Source organism: Triticum urartu, chromosome 1A (assembly GCF_056163025.1).
Source record: "Triticum urartu cultivar PI428250 chromosome 1A, HENAU_Tu73, whole genome shotgun sequence".
In the NCBI taxonomy this organism is placed as follows: Eukaryota; Viridiplantae; Streptophyta; class Magnoliopsida; order Poales; family Poaceae; genus Triticum; species Triticum urartu.
Window position 1 is genome coordinate 567,025,479 of NC_141873.1, and position 16,172 is coordinate 567,041,650.

A 16,172-nucleotide genomic window follows, 5' to 3' on the forward strand; every position below is an offset into this window, starting at 1 on the left:
GCGGATCTCGGGTAGGGGGTCCCGAACTGTGCGTCTAGGCCGGATGGTAACAGGAGGCAAGGGACACGAAGTTTTACCCAGGTTCGGGCCCTCTCAATGGAGGTAAAACCCTACGTCCTGCTTGATTAATATTGATGATATAGGTAGTACAAGAGTAGATCTACCACGAGATCGAGGAGGCTAAACCCTAGAAGCTAGCCTATGGTATGATTGTTGATGTGTATGTTGTCCTACGTACTAAAACCCTCCGGTTTATATAGACACCGGATAGGGTTAGGGTTACATAGAGTCGGTTACAATGGTAGGAGATCTAAATATCCGTATCGCCAAGCTTGCCTTCCACGCCAAGGAAAGTCCCTTCCGGACACGGGACGGAGTCTTCAATCTTGTGTCTTCAAAGTCTAGGAGTCCGGCTGAAGGTATAGTCCGGCCATCCGGACACCCCCTAATCCAGGACTCCCTCAGCATGGTTCGCATGTGTCAAGTGATTCAAAATCAAGTGACTCCAAAATTCCATCAGCATGGAGTTTCTTCATGCACTTTACACCAATATGACCTAAGCGGCAGTGACACAAGAAAGTGGTACTATCATTATCAACTCTACATCTTTTAGCACCAATGTTATGAACATGTGTATCATCACTATCGAGATTCAATAAATATGAATCCCTCACAATGGGTGCATGACCATAAAAGATATTACCCATATAAATAGAACAACCATTATTCTCTGATTTAAATGAGTAACTGCCTCGCATTAAACAAGATCCAGATATAATGTTCATGCTCAACGCATGCACTAAATAACAATTATGCATGTTTATCACTAATCCCGATGGTAATCGAAGAGCGAGCGTGCCAACGGCGATCACATCAACCTTGGAACCATTTCCCACGTGCATCGTCACTTCGTCCTTCGCCAGCCTCCATCTATTCCGTAGTTCCTGTTTAGAGTTGCAAATGTGAGCAACCGCACCAGTATCAAATACCCAGGCACTACAACGAGAGCTGGTAAGGTACACATCAATAACATGTATATAATATATATCTTTGTTGGCCCCCTTCTTGTCGGCCAGATACTTTGGGAAATTCCACTTCCACTGGCCAGTTCCCTTGCAATAGAAGCACTCAGATTCTGGCTTGGGTCCAGCCTTGGGTTTCTTCACAGGAGGGGCAACTGGTTTGCTACTCTTCTTGAAATTTCCCTTCTTTCCCTTGCTCTTCTTGAAACTAGTGGTTTTATTTACCATCAACACTTGATGCTCCTGCTGGATGTCTACCTCTGTGACTTTCAGCATCGCAAACAGCTTGAAGACTGACCTAGTCATCACTTGCATGTTATAGTTCAACAGAAAGCTCTTGTAGATAGGTGGCAGTGATTAAAGAACTCTGTTAGTGATCGCCTCAGGCGGGATCTCAACTCCCAACTCAGCAAGACGGTCATAATACCCAGACATTCTGAGTATGTGCTCACTGACAGATCCGTTCTCCTCCATTTTGTAGGTATAGAACTTATGGGAGGTCTCATGCCTCTCGATCCGGGCATTTTTCACAAAAATAAACTTCAACTCCTGGAACATCTCATATGCTCCACGACGTTCAAAACGCCTTTGAAGTCTCGGTTCTTAATCATACAACATGGTGCATTGAACTATTGATTAGTCATCAACATGCAACTGCCAGGCATTCATAATGTCTACAGACGCTGGAGGGAGTGGCGCACCAAGCGGTGCATCAAGGACATAAACCTTTTGGGCAGCCATGAGGATAATCCTCAGATTACAGGCCCAGTCCACAAAGTTACTTCCATCATCTTTCATCTTAGCATTCTCTAGGAACGCATTGAAATTCAGGGGAGCTACTGCGTGAGCCATTGATCTATAGCATAATTTGTAAAGACAACTTAGACTATTGTTCAACATAATGAGTTCAATTAATCATATTACTTAAGAACTCCCACTAAAATCAACATTCCTTTGGTTGTCCGAGTGCAACATGATCCATATTCACCAACCCAAGTCCAATCACCACGTGAGATGAGGTAGTTTCAATGGTGAACGTCTCCATGTTGATCATATCTACTATATGACTCATGTCGACCTTTCGGTCTCTTGTGTTCTGAGGCCATGTCTGTACATGCTACGCTCATCAAGTTTAACCCAAGTGTTCCGCATGTGCAAAACTGGCTTGCACCCGTTTTATGTGAATGTAGAGTCTATCACACCCGATCATCACGTGGTGCTTCAAAACGACGAACTTTCGCAATGGTGCACACTTGGGGAGAACACAATTTTATCTTGAAATTTTAGTGAGGGGTCACCTTATAATGCTACCATCGTCCTAAGCAAAATAAGATGCATAAAAGGATTAACATCATATGCAAATCATAAGTGACATGATATGACCATCATCTTGTGCTTTTGATATCCATCTTCAAAGCACCGGCATGATCTCCATCGTCACCGGCATGACACCATGAGCTCCATCGTCATGATCTCCATCATTGTGTCTCCATCGGGGTTGTCACGCCAACCATACTTCTACTACTATTGCTACCGTTTAGCGATAAAGTAGAGCATTACATAGCACATAATGATTGACACGCGGGTCATACAATAATTAAAGACAACCCTATGGCTCCTGTCGGTTGCCGTGTTCATCGACATGCAAGTCGTGATAAACTATACAAAACATGATCATATCATACATCAAATATATCTCATCATGTCTTTGGCCATATCATATCACAACATACCCTGCAAAAACAAGTTAGAAGTCCTCTAATTGTTGTTGCATGTTTTACGTGGCTGCTTTGGGTATCCAGCAAGAACGATTCTTACCTACGCAAAGCCACAACAGTGATATGAAAGTTTCTATTCAACCTTCTACAAGGACCACCTTTGTCGAATCCGATTCAACTACGGTGGAAGAGACAGACACCTGCCAGACACCTTTATGCAACAAGTTGCATGTCAGTCGATGGAATTGGTCTCATGTACGTGGACATGTGAAGTTAGTCGGGGCCGCTTCATCCCACAATACCAATCAATCAAAATAAGATTGAGGAAGGAAGTAATCTTAATATCAATGCCCACAAACTCCTTTGTGTTCTACTCGTGATGTCATCTATGCATAGACCTAGCTCTGATACCACTGTTAAGGAACGTTGCATTGGAAAAAGTCCTACGCTCATCATGATCAATCTAGGAGATGACCATCTATGAGAAAAGAGATTCGATTAAGGATGGCAATTTTACCCATGGACATGGATACCCATGGATATCCGACCCGAATGGATAGGGTTTGGATATGCTTTTGTGCCCATAGGTGATGCCCAAACCCGACCCGATTGCTCGTGGGTAGGGTATGGATATAATCTTTTACCCGTGGATATATCCAAACCCGACCCGATAGTATGCATTAATGGGCAAAACTCTGCTATCCCTACCCCACAGTCACATGTCCCACTGTAATTTTACACTTTGTTATGTAAAACATGCAAAAGAAATTGTACAATCCCCAACGTAACTTTTATTAGTTGACATTCAATCCCCAGTAACATACTCTAGCACTCCTTCCCTTATTTTTATCTCCTCGTTAAATGACTCATCATTCTCATATTTTAGCAAGATACAAAATGATATTAGGTTGTTACTGGACATTGATTTACCATAAGTTGATGTTCACAATAAGTGAAGCCTAGCTTGCCACGAGGTGAAAAATGGAAGATCTTATATTAACATTGTCTTATGTCTTATTTATATGTCTTGAGATGAGTCGATGGATATCCAGTGGGTATGAATATCCATCAGGTTTGGACATGGACACCGTTTTTCACCCGTGGATTTTTTCATGGGCGAGCAAAGACTGTCTTCATGGATATGGATATGGGTTTGATATTGTTCAACCCGATCCAAACCCGACCCATTGCCATCCTTAGATTGGATCTACATACCCTTGTAGATCGCTAAGCGGAAGCGTTAAGAAACGCGGTTGATGTAGTCGAACGTCTTCGCGATCCAATCACGATCCGTCCCGCGAACTCCCGATTCAAGTGTTAAACGGACGGCACATTCACCTCCTCAATCCAGCGAGTGATGGTGAAGTAGTAGCTCGAGTCCTCCGGAAGCACGACGACATGATGGCGGTGGAGAAATCTCAGCAGAGCTTCGCTAAGCTATTCAGAGAGAAGATGGACTATGAGGGAGAGGGAGGGCAGCGTCGTGGCATAGATGGGTGTGGCTGCCCTCTCTCCTCTCCTCTATATATAGGGGGAAGGTGGAGGGAGGGGCGCCCTAGGGTTCCCCTAGGGGAGCTGGCGGCCACAAGGGGAAACCCTAGATGGGTTTTGGGCGCCTCCCCCATAGGAGCCTTGGCTCCCAAGGCAAAGGAGGCAGCAGCCCTAGGGGAGCTCTCCGCCTCCTCGGGAGATCATGCGACGGGGTGAGGGGCGCACAGCCCCTTAGTGGGCTGGTGTGCTCCCTCCCCTTGGCCCATGAGGCCCCCCAACACTTGTCGGGGCCCTTGAAACCCCTTTCGGTTCTCCTGGCCATAACCCGGTATCCCCGGAACACTTCCGGACTCCGTTCCCTTCATCCTATATATCGATCTTCACCTCCGGACCATACCGGAGTTCCTCGTCATGTCTGGGATCTCATCCTGGACTCCGAACAACCTTCAGTCACCACCATAACAACTCAACTATGCTTATATCGTCACCAAATGTTAAGTGTGTAGACTCTGCGGGTTCGAGAACTATGCAGACATGACCGAGACACCTCTACGGTCAATAACCAATAGCAGGACCTGGATGTCCATATTGGTTCCTACATATTCTACGAAGATCTTTATAGGTCGAACCTCGATGTCAAGGATTCAGATAATCCCGTATGCAGTTCCCTTTGTCCATCGGTATGTTACTTGCCCGAGATTCGATCGTCGGTATCTCCATACTTAGTTCAATCTCGTTACCGGCAAGTCTATTTACTCGTTTCGTAATACATCATCTTGTAACTAACTCCTTAGTCACTTTGCTTGCAAGCTTATTGTGATGCTATATTACCGAGAGGGCCCAGAGATACCTCTCCGTCATACGGAGTGACAAATTCCAGTCTCAATCCATTCCAACCCAACAGACACCTTCGGAAATACCTGTAGAGTACCTTTATGATCACCCAGTTATGAAGTGACGTTTGATACACACAAGGCATTCCTCCGGTGTTAGGGAGTTGCGTGATCTCATGGTCTTAGGAACAGATACTTGACATGAAGAAAGTAGTAGCAATAAACTAATACGATCAAATGATATGCTTACCGTTGGGTCTTGCCCATCACATCATTCTCCTAATAATGTGATCCCGTTATCAAATGACAACTCATGTCTATGGTTAGGAAACCTTAACCATCTTTGATCAACGAGCTAGTCTAGTAGAGGCTCACTAGGGACGCGTTGTTGTTTATGTATCCACACAGGTATCTGAGCATCCGATCAATACAATTCTAGCATGGATAATAAACGATTATCATCAACAAGGAAATATAATAATGACCACTTTATTATTGCCTCTAGGGCATATTTCCAACACAGTCATCAATCCTCAATCTCCATGTTTCATTTTTTTCTCTATTTTTGTCTTTAGTAGTTGTTACTATCTCTATTTATCAGTCATCAGTTATGTTCTAGTCTTTAAACATGGGAATGGCATTATTTGCATACTTCTTCGGTCATGTTCCTCATGGGTAATTTAGTACTCATAGTATTTGATTAGTGTCTTTGTGTGTCTTAATTTCATGTCAAGTTTCAGTTACCAGTCTCTTAGTTATCTGCCATTCAGTCTTGTAGTTATGCTAAATAGCATCAGTTTTCTCTTTTTGTCTTGTAGTCTTCTCACAGTTTTTGGGATTCAGTCACTTTCGTTCATTTCGTTAGTGTCTCTTGTGTTTTGAAAGTCTTTGTAGTCTCAGTTTTTAGTTTTTAGTCATTAGTACCCCTAAGGATGGTTTTGAGTTATTCTAAAGATCAGTGGCAACTCTCTGTTCTTAGTCTTCGTTTATTTTCAGTATTTCTTGGTTCACTACACTTGCATTCTTGAGTTGTCAATTTCTCTGGTCCTCTGGTTCTCATTATATTATTTACCCTATCATTAATTTTTCAGTTCTTCTAGTTTTTGCATCAGTTTATTAATTTAACATATCAGTATTTCAGTCATTCTTCTTTATCTCTTAGTTTCGGTATCTGTTCATTTTTCCATGGTCAGTCTCTTCAATTTGCATAATCTTATTCAGTACTTCATTGGTTTCTCTTCTTAGTATCTTTGTTTGTTGTTTCAGTCTTTATTTTCACAGTATTGTTCCTTTTCGGTCTCTTTTCATCCGCTTCAGTTTGCTCGCTCTTGTTCTACTAGTTGTTCTTCTTGCCTTGTAGTATATTATTGTGTTGTTCTTCCAAAAAAAATCCAGCAAACGACACATGGCCTGGCTAAGCCAGGTGTCCAAGGTATATTTTTCCAGTTTCATCACTATCCTCGATGCGGCGAGTGTCGCCGTGTTCACCAATGGGAAGGAGTTGAACAACCTTGCAAACAGCTCAAATGAAGAAATTTGTGCTTGTCCACTGTCTGACATTTTCGGATATCATCAACAACCAACTATTGGGGCATTGCTTTGTTTTGATTTACTCTCAGTTCCTGAAGATAGCCAATCAACGTATCTAGTATCTAATCTGCAGTCACCAGGCAGCAAGCCTGGTAAGCTATCTCAAAAAAAAAGTATCTAATCTGCAGTCTGGTTTTTGTGTTATTTTTCCAGGGGCTGCTCATGGGGGGTCTCACACGGTCACACCTGGTGTTTGATTAGCGCATTCCAAAAGCAAGAGCAGGAGAGGTGGACATGGTCACTACCAGAGACGCACTACTGGTGATGGATGAACACATACGGGCACAAAGAAGCAAATACTACTTCACATGTGCTGAACTGCTGATGGCGGGATCGGGTTCAGGTTCCGATGGGAATAGTTCACTTGCAAATGAACTTGAGGTGGGGCATGTCATCCCCATTTTGTTCCACAAGGATGGAGTTCGTTTGCACTCTCTCAGCTGATGTAATGCACCCCTTTTGATGTTTATTCACTTCAGGAATACTAAACCCAAGGCAAGGGGCTTCCTCTCTTTTTCTTTTCAAGACATTAAGCTAGTGCTCTCCCTTAGTTAATCCAGGAGGCATTTTTGTCAGTAACCTCTAGATGAGTCAAGTCATGCTTCAGTACACTTTGCCAGTCTTGAGTTACCATTAATAGTTTGTGCGTGAGAAGCTGGTGTGCGTCCGCATGTCAAACTATATTAACAGGAACTCATCAGATTTAGCCTCTAGATTTATGGAAGCGGTGCTCAACACTGAAACAAAGTGGAATCTGACCTGAAAGCCAAATGAAATCAGATGGATTCCTTTTACAAACAATGAAATGGACCCAAACCAACAGACATACATGGCAATCAGTCATTGGACAAAGAAAACAACCTGAACCGAAATGAAAAACATACGTCTTCTTCAGCAAGACGAAAAAATTGGCAGCATGTTACTGGTAAAAATGCAGTTAAGATGATTTACAACTAATGATAAACCAAAACAGAGCCTACTGCCACATGCCACAGGAAACAGAGTTTTCATGCAATGGCAAAAACAGTCTGAATCTAAACCAATTCAATGCTCACAGGTCACACCTACGGAAAGAACCAGATTGGCGAAGAATAGGACGACGGTGGGTAGTTCACCCAGGTCGCGTAGAAATGGATCGCAGCCGGCGGCCATCCAAACCCACACGTGTCGCTGCACCGGTACTTTCGAAGGTTCGGATTTTTCTGGTAGATCATATCCATGTCTCCAGCATCACGATCATCCAGGTAACGAACGCCCGCCGGGAGATTGTGGAGGCCAGAAGGATCTTCAATTAACCTGGAGCACCCCCTGGCTGCAAACACCAGGAGGCCTTGCAGGGACTCGGGGTGCAGCTCCGTCCATGTGGTAAATGCCTCGCCGTCATGAATGTCGCCGCGGTACATTGTGAGCCGCCTCGCCGGTCCTGGCTCACGGTCGTCGGGAAGAGGGGGCCAATGGTAACGCACCACCATTGCCCAACCCCCACGGGATGCGAGTAGATACCTGCCGGACACCAGCAGACCTTGCGGATTGGCCGGCCGGCGGTGCTCGATCAGCTGCTGCCGAGCTAACAGCCGCCCGCTGCCCTCCACGACGTGCACGGCCACCAGCTGCTCCTGGCTCGTCAGAAAGTAGAACGCGCCACGGTGATAAGCGACGTCCTCGAGAAACAGCTGCTGATGTCCGGCTCCGGCTCCCTCGCCGACGGTGACGTGGAACCCGTGCGCCACCGGTCGCTCGTGGCGCGCTGCGCGGACGAGTGCCCAAAGAGCAAACACTGGCGCGCCGCCGAGTCCGTGGACGATGGCGGCGCCGAAGCAGGCCTTGCCGGGAGCGAGAGGCTCGGCAGAGAGCGCCGCCGCCACCATCACCATCTGTCGAGGCTGACGCGTAGCATCTCCGGTCATGGTGAGGAAGTCGGGGATGAGAAGACGAGTCCTGGTGTAGAGATTGATGAGCGCGTGGTTGGAGGCCTGCGCGCCGGCCAAGAACACCCACCCAGGCGGGTAGGAGCCGAAGAAGCGGCCGGCGGCGAACTCCTCCGGGACGCGGAGATGGTGTGGCCCTCCGCATCCGATGCACACGAACATGGCCGTCCGCGCCTCTCCCGGAGCAAGAACTGGAGGAGAAGAATGAGGCACCAAGAGCCACGGGAGAGCTGGACGAGGAGCCGGAGGGGCGATGGGTCGGCGCAGCGCGGCGGTGAGGGCGATCAGGTCCGCCGGGCAAGGAAGACGGCGGGCGATCTCCGTCAGGAGCTCGCCCGGAAGTCCCCCTAGATCCATGCGGGGCAGAGAGGCGGAGGCGGAGGCGGAGGTTTCTTGCACTTCTTGCCGGAATCGACTGCCGGGGGAAACGGGCGGCGGCGAGCAGCGGCCCGGAGGTGGAAGGGAGGCGGGGGTGGAGGGGGTGGTGGAAGGTTCTTGGCACAATCTATGGCCTGGGGAAGGGGGAGCACGGCGGCGACCGGCGGGCCGGTGGCGGAAGGGGGGCGGAGGTGGGGGTGGAAACAGAGTCCGTTGCTCTGCTTTTGAGCAGAGGGAGACGCCGTTGGTTGGTTGGTTTCTCCCCGCCCAGGAGCTGATTTTTTGACGAGCTGCTGCTGGGCTCGTTGGCATCGGAGGCAAACTAATGGGCCAGCCCACTCCCTCGCACTACGTTACATGCTTTCGGCTTTTGCTTTTTTTTTCCTGCAGTTTTCTACTCACTTTTTTCGAAAAATCGGTTTTTGTATTTCTTTTTAAAAGATCTAAAGTATTTTTTTAAATGCAGAAACTGTTCACCTTATATTAAAAAAATGTTCACCGTACGTTGAATAAAATTTGACTCTAAATTAAAAAATTGTTCCATGTGTATTCAAAAAAATATTCCGTGCCTTTTTGAAAAAATATTCATTGAGTATTAGAAAAATGTTTACTGTACAGAAAACTACGAAAAAGTGAAAAATTAAGAAACAGGAAGAAAAAAAAAGAATACAGAAGGGAAAAGGGTAAGTTAAATAAACTGGAAAGTGAAACAAAACAAATACCACAACAGAAATTGAAACAACATCGAACAAAACAAATATCGAATGAAACCCGGAACAGGGCCAGCCCACCTCGCTAAGCCTCCGAGAGATAGGGGAGGCAACAATGAACAACTTGATAATGGGTCGGCGCACTCAGTTACGCGGATTGGCTTTGCAGATGAAGAGAATAGTACTATAAAGCGGTACAGGGTGTAGAAAGCAAAAAAATCTTAAGAAGGTCCAATGTCAATCTAGAAACCATGTCAAAATAGCGGCCGATGAGATCAGTGATTTCAGCAGTGTAGGTTGTTTGGGATGTATGTTCCTCTATAAGCAATATTCATGTTAGAGAACATTCGTTGTCCCATATGGGTAATACCCTGATGTACTCGGGTGCTGGTGCACCTGATAAGGAAAAAAATAATTTATCAATTATAGAAAAACTCAAAAAAAAACTAAAACTATTTGTGAAACAAAGTTGACCTAACTTTGTATCCGTATAAAAACATTAGTGCATGAATAAGCTTTTGTTGACCTTAGGCCAAAATAACAAATTTCCTAGTACAAACCTAATGAACAGTAGTGTATATATATTCTTAATTTTGATTCCTTCACGGAACTTTGTATACGGTTACAACATTTGGTCATGAGGTTTCCAAAAAAATTAGGTTCTTTTTTACCTTTTTTGAATTACTAAATTATTTCTGCATATCCGGTGCGCCTACACCCGAGTGCACCAAGTTCCAACCTTGTCTAATACCGTCACTTGTCTGGTACACTTTCCCTATCTTATTTTTTAATATTGAGTAGGTGTTACTCTCATGAATACTAATTAGATAATATTGTATTGATGTACTTAAATTTGCAAACGAAAATACAAATTGTGTAGAGGATATTAAATAATTGAGAGAATCAAATAAAAGAGTCATAAAACCCAATAAAGACATGATCAATCAGGAAGTATTTTCCTAGGGGAAAATGGGAGAGGCATTTTTCAAGTGCGAAAAATAAAATAAAATTGAAGACCCGTTTTACCCTAGGTTTTTTGCCAGGGTTATTAGAGGGGAGAAGGGATGGAGGTTTTGGCGTGACTCGGGAGAAGTTAGGCGGCAATTACTTGCCATTTTTGTAAAGACCGCGCTTACCTAATTTGGATGGTCATTGGATAGGGCTTGCCCCTAGCAACGTCCAAGTTCCTATGTCCGCCCGACAACATTTTTGCACGGCAAAATGGGGCATCTGGATTCAGAATAAACATGCCTCGCAACAGACCACACATATGTAACAACGACTAGGCCAAGTGGAAACTGGTTGCTTCGAAAGGGTGAGGGCTTAAAAAGATCCAATGCCATTCAAAAACCATGTTCAAACACAGGCCAATGAGATGAATGATGTCAACTCTGTGGTGGGTGTGTTCTTCTACTAGTCATAGTTTTGTTAGAGAACATTGGGTGTCTAATGGAGACAATTGTCACTCATCTGGTGCACTCTCCTTATCTCACTTTTCTAAGTGAAACAATAGATTAAATTTCATGAATCATATAAACTTTTCATGAGCCTTTGGTCTATCGAACGGTTAGGAATCTGCTTTGTTTGAGACGTGGCTTTGAAGAGTGTTTGATGCTCTCGTAAGAGTGTTTTAGTATCCCCATATGTGGTGATGTAATCAAGCAATAAGTATTTCCCTCGATTAGAGAACAAAGGTTTATCGGATCAGAAGGAGTTTCTAGCAAAAATAGTCACTGGCAGTGGCAGATCCACCATTGGGGCGAGCTGGGGCGGCCGCCCCGGCTCTCCGGTGACGAAGCAGGGTATCTCCCGTGCCTAGCGGCCATCGGTGCAGTGCAATGGTGCTCCATCGTCATCCGCCGCCCCGGCAAACCCCAATTTCTGGGTCCGCCACTGGTCACTGGTACCTAGATACACAAAACAAAACAAACTTGTACCCATCACGTCAAGACGATTGTCTTGCTAGTTGAAAGATTAAATGCAAATGATAGTGACAGTTTGACGGGTAGGTAAAATAGTAGAGCAAAGAATAGCAATTGTAACAATGATTTCAGTAAAGGAGAATAGAACCAGGGGGCATAGGTTCACTAGTGGTGTCTCTCTCAAGCATACAAGTGTGCGGTGGTGAACAAATTGCAGTTGGGCAACGATTAAATTGCAATATTTATATGATGACAGTGATCATTCATGGTATAATGTCATATAGACATTACATCTGTGTAAGTCCGTTAATCAAACTGCATCTACATATAGTACTCCACTCAAAGACCGCTATCTAGCATGCATCCCACAGTATTAAGCTTACAAGAAACAGAGCATTACAATTAGGTTGACATAATTCAAACAACAAAACATCAATCAATACGACGAGACACTGTCGATTTATCCTCTGTGGCAACAATACAATATGTGTCTTGTCCTTTTCTATCATTAGGGTATAGAACATCGCAAAATTACAACCCACTACAAAGCACCAGAAGAAAAAAACATCAAACTTGGCCAAAGAAGATAGATAGATCGGAGCGCATGCAAAGCTATTTAATTATACAACAAGAAAATCTTAAAAGATTCAGTTGAATTCAATGAAAAAACTAATCATAAAGTGATAATCCATAATGTCCCAACAAACACATACATGGATTACGTCAGGTTGAACCCCGTGATGTGAGGTAGCTCACGGGAACTTAGTATTGAAAATCAGAGACAGAGAGATATCTAGCTATTGCTATGCACCCTAAGGTTCTAAAGGAACTACTCACACATGGTCATGGAGGCAGCAAGGTTGATGAAAAAGCCTCTGGCAGATACAGGAACATGCCTCCAGATTTGATCTCCTCGAAATAGAAGCTTGCGACGGCGGAAAAAGTTGGAGAAAAATCTTGCAAAGGGTTTCACAAAATATGGCATTTATAGGAGGAAGAATGGACGTACGGCGGTGGAGAGGGGGGCACATGGCCTAGGGGTCGGCCAAGGCCCTGACCACGCCTCCTGTTCGTGTGAGCCCTTGTAGCTCCTTTGGTTTCCTCCCGATGCTTCCTGGAACCTTTGTGCCCCGAAAAAATCATATTAAATCCTCGGAGCTTTTTTTACCTCTAGATATTGATTTTCTGTAAAGTCAAAAACATGCGGAAAACAACATCTGGCACTGGCACTGAATTAATAGGTTAGTCCAAAAAACCATATAAATTGATATAAAAAGTATATTAAAATGATATTAAAATAGCATGAAATAATAATAAAAAAGATATATTTGAGACTCGGAGAGCATGGTACCAAGAGAGAGGGGGCAAAGTACAAAACCAAAAGAGATCATATACGTGTCAATGATCACTGAAACGATTTCTACGAGAAGATCGAAAGAAGTTTGGGACATGTTTCATGTATTTGGGACAAAAGGAGATGTGTAATAGTGACACCATACGACGTCTGGAAAATACGGGATAGACAACAATTTTATTGATTTGGATAAATTTACTCTCCTGAATAAGAAATATGGGATGGCATATGTTGTATAGAAAATTGCATTTCTCAAAAATAAGTATGGAAAACTACAAACAAAAATACAAACTCCATGGAGAAGATTCAAAATAATAGGGAGAATCAAATAAGAAATGGGTACTGGATTGAGAGTCCAATGTCCTAACCACTAGACCATGGAACCATTTGTTGACTCTGATTTTCCCACTACTACTTTTATACCGCTTAGAGTGAGTCACCTTGTATGTGGAAAATTGAGCAGAATTGATTAGGTATGATGTCTGCTAGCTATTTAGACCGCGTTCGGCTCCTCTCCGCTCCCGGAGCGGACCAGTCTCTAGCTAATTTTTGGAGCGCCTAAAACCGAGCTCTACAGCTCCACGGAAGGATTCCGAACAGGGTCTTAGTCGTTCACTAGCTCTCCAAAGAGATGCCTCGAATGTCTACAATTTGGGAAATCATGTCATGTAGTGTATGATACAAATATCAGTTTATCTTGATTAATTAGTTGTAATCTATTATTTTGTTGATGGGTTATGTCTGCAGGTCAAGCTTCACACATTCAACTGGTCAAATCTCAACCTAAAAATCGTCTAGGTATGACGATTTCTCCAAGAGCCTCAATTGCAAGTGCAAAACCTGGTTTATATTGTTGGTTTGTCATGCTCATTGGCAGTTAGACAAATGTCTCTATATATTTATATAATAAGGTCAAATTATAGAAACCTTGCTGAAATTCCCAGACTATCTATAAACACCTAAAATTATTGTGAACATATGCCTAATATTGACCTCATGTTGCTCTAACAGCAAGTTAAATTTATTTCTTGGTATAGAAGAGTCTATTATTGCTCTATTTTGCACAACAGTCACAATTTATCCATTACTACGCTCAGTCCATATATTGAGGCTAGGTGTTCTCTCCTTGGTACAAATGTAGCTTCTGGATGAATTTTTAACTATTTATTGGGTCATTAATATAAATTATGTTGATTATTAATTTGATGTGTACATGAAGGGCCCTGAGATTTTAGTTTCACATCGAGTCCCCAAAATTTTCGGACCGGCCCAGGTTTTGGCGTGAAATGGGGAAAGGTAGGGGTGTTTTTTGCCTTTTATTTTGAAAAACACCCCATATATTAATTAATTAGAAAGGTTATTACGATCATATGCCACGCAGGGTGGAAAAGTATTAACAAGAATGCCATTGGACCTAGTGCCAAGGATGAACTTAGCATTTTCATGAGTGACCCCATTGGTAAGCCGACTAATTTTCAAAATTTTAAAATCATTGATCATCCTCGAGATACTCGAAGCCTTTTTCTTCAAATCAACGAGAGGAGACCTGTCAACCTTCTCATTTGAAAGGAAAGGAGACAGTGAGGGGTGATGCGATTATCTAATTTTGGACGGAGGATGAATAGGGGTAGGGAACAATCGCTTGCTCCCTAGTAGCATCCAAGTTCATATGTCTATTTGCCAACAAGCATGCCCCACAAAAGACCATGCCTAGGCCAAGTGGCAGCTGGTTACGTCACAAGCAAAAGAAAATTAACAAGGTCCGATGCGATTCAAGAAACCAGGCCAAAACACAGGCCGATGAGATCAATAGTTTCAACTGTGTGGGATGTCTCTTCCTGCACTAGTGATAGTTCGGTTAGAGAACATTATAGGTATCTAATACAAACAGTTGTCGCTCGTCTGGTGCACTTCCCTATCGCATTTTTTAAAATTTATACCAAACAATAGATACAATTCCCATGAACCATATCAAACTCCAAGAGCCTTTGGTCTATCGAAATGGTTAGAAATATACTTTGGTTGACACCTGCCTTGATAAGCATGGTACCATAAAAGAGGCAAAGTACGAAACTAAGAAGATATCATGTCGAGAAGGCTGGACCCTATATCATTGTATGTATCCAACAATTGTTTATGTTAGTGAGCACTGAAACTATTTTAATTGACAAGATCAAAAGAACTTTGGGACATCACTCACGTATCTGTGACAAAACGAGATGTGGAATAGCGACAACAAATGGCGTTTGAAAAAAAAAATCGGGATACACGGTGATGTTGATTCGGATAAAGTTACTCTAGTGAATAAGAAATATGGAATGACCGTATTGTCTATGGGAAATTACAAGCGAAAATAGAACAGACCCTATAGATAAGATTCAAAATAATAGCGAAGAACCAAACAAGAAAGTGGAAACACTAAAATCCTATAAAGATATGATCAATCGGGAAGGGTTTTTTTTTCAGAAAAGAATAGGGGAATGTCTTTCAAGTACAGAAAAAACGAATGGGAAAAAAAAGGTCCCACCGAGACTTGAACTCGGGTTACTGGATTCAGAGTCCAATGTCCTAACCACTAGACCATGGGACCATTTGCTGATTCGATTTTCCAGTTCCGGTTGTCATAATAACTAGAAGGTCAGGCATCCTATCTGACAGCCGTCGACTGTCTGAGAAAATCGAGCACGCTCCTCGTACAATTCGCGCTTGTTATCGTTAGATGGATTTCAAGGAAAACTACTCATCGTCATTGCCGTCTATCAGTAGCCCGTGTCTTCTTTTCAGACCAGCCTTCCGACTAGCATTCCTCTCTGCCATCGATGATGATCCGATGCTTGGCATCTTCACGATCATCCAGCTCGGCCTCACTGTATATTCATCCAGAAGTTCAGCATCGCCATGTTAATGCTAGGTGAATTCATCAACTCCGAATGGAGAGAGGCGTCCCTGAAAAGTGGCAAGTTCATTTTACAGTTGGATAATCATCATTGCACATACTAACAGCATGCTACTCTCGCCGGTTACTGATGTGATGTCTACGATATTCTTTTGGGGTCAACTGAGCCCTAAACCACTTGCAGAGTTGTCAGTATGTTTTTCTGAATGATATTCATCAACCCTGAGTAATTAATGTGTTACTAGATGGCATTCCTGACATGAAACGTACTCACGGTAACTGAGTATGTTGCCATAGAGTGTCTACACCGACTCCAATTGCGAAAATCAC

General features: G+C 43.5%; 1 non-coding gene across 1 annotated transcript; it reads right to left on the minus strand.

Annotated features, from left to right (window-relative positions):
* Positions 1-15,464: 15,464 nt before the first annotated feature.
* TRNAQ-CUG (transfer RNA glutamine (anticodon CUG)) lies at positions 15,465-15,536 on the minus strand. The gene has a single exon. It is a non-coding gene; the product is annotated as a tRNA-Gln (tRNA).
* Between the last annotated feature and the right edge of the window lie 636 nt (positions 15,537-16,172).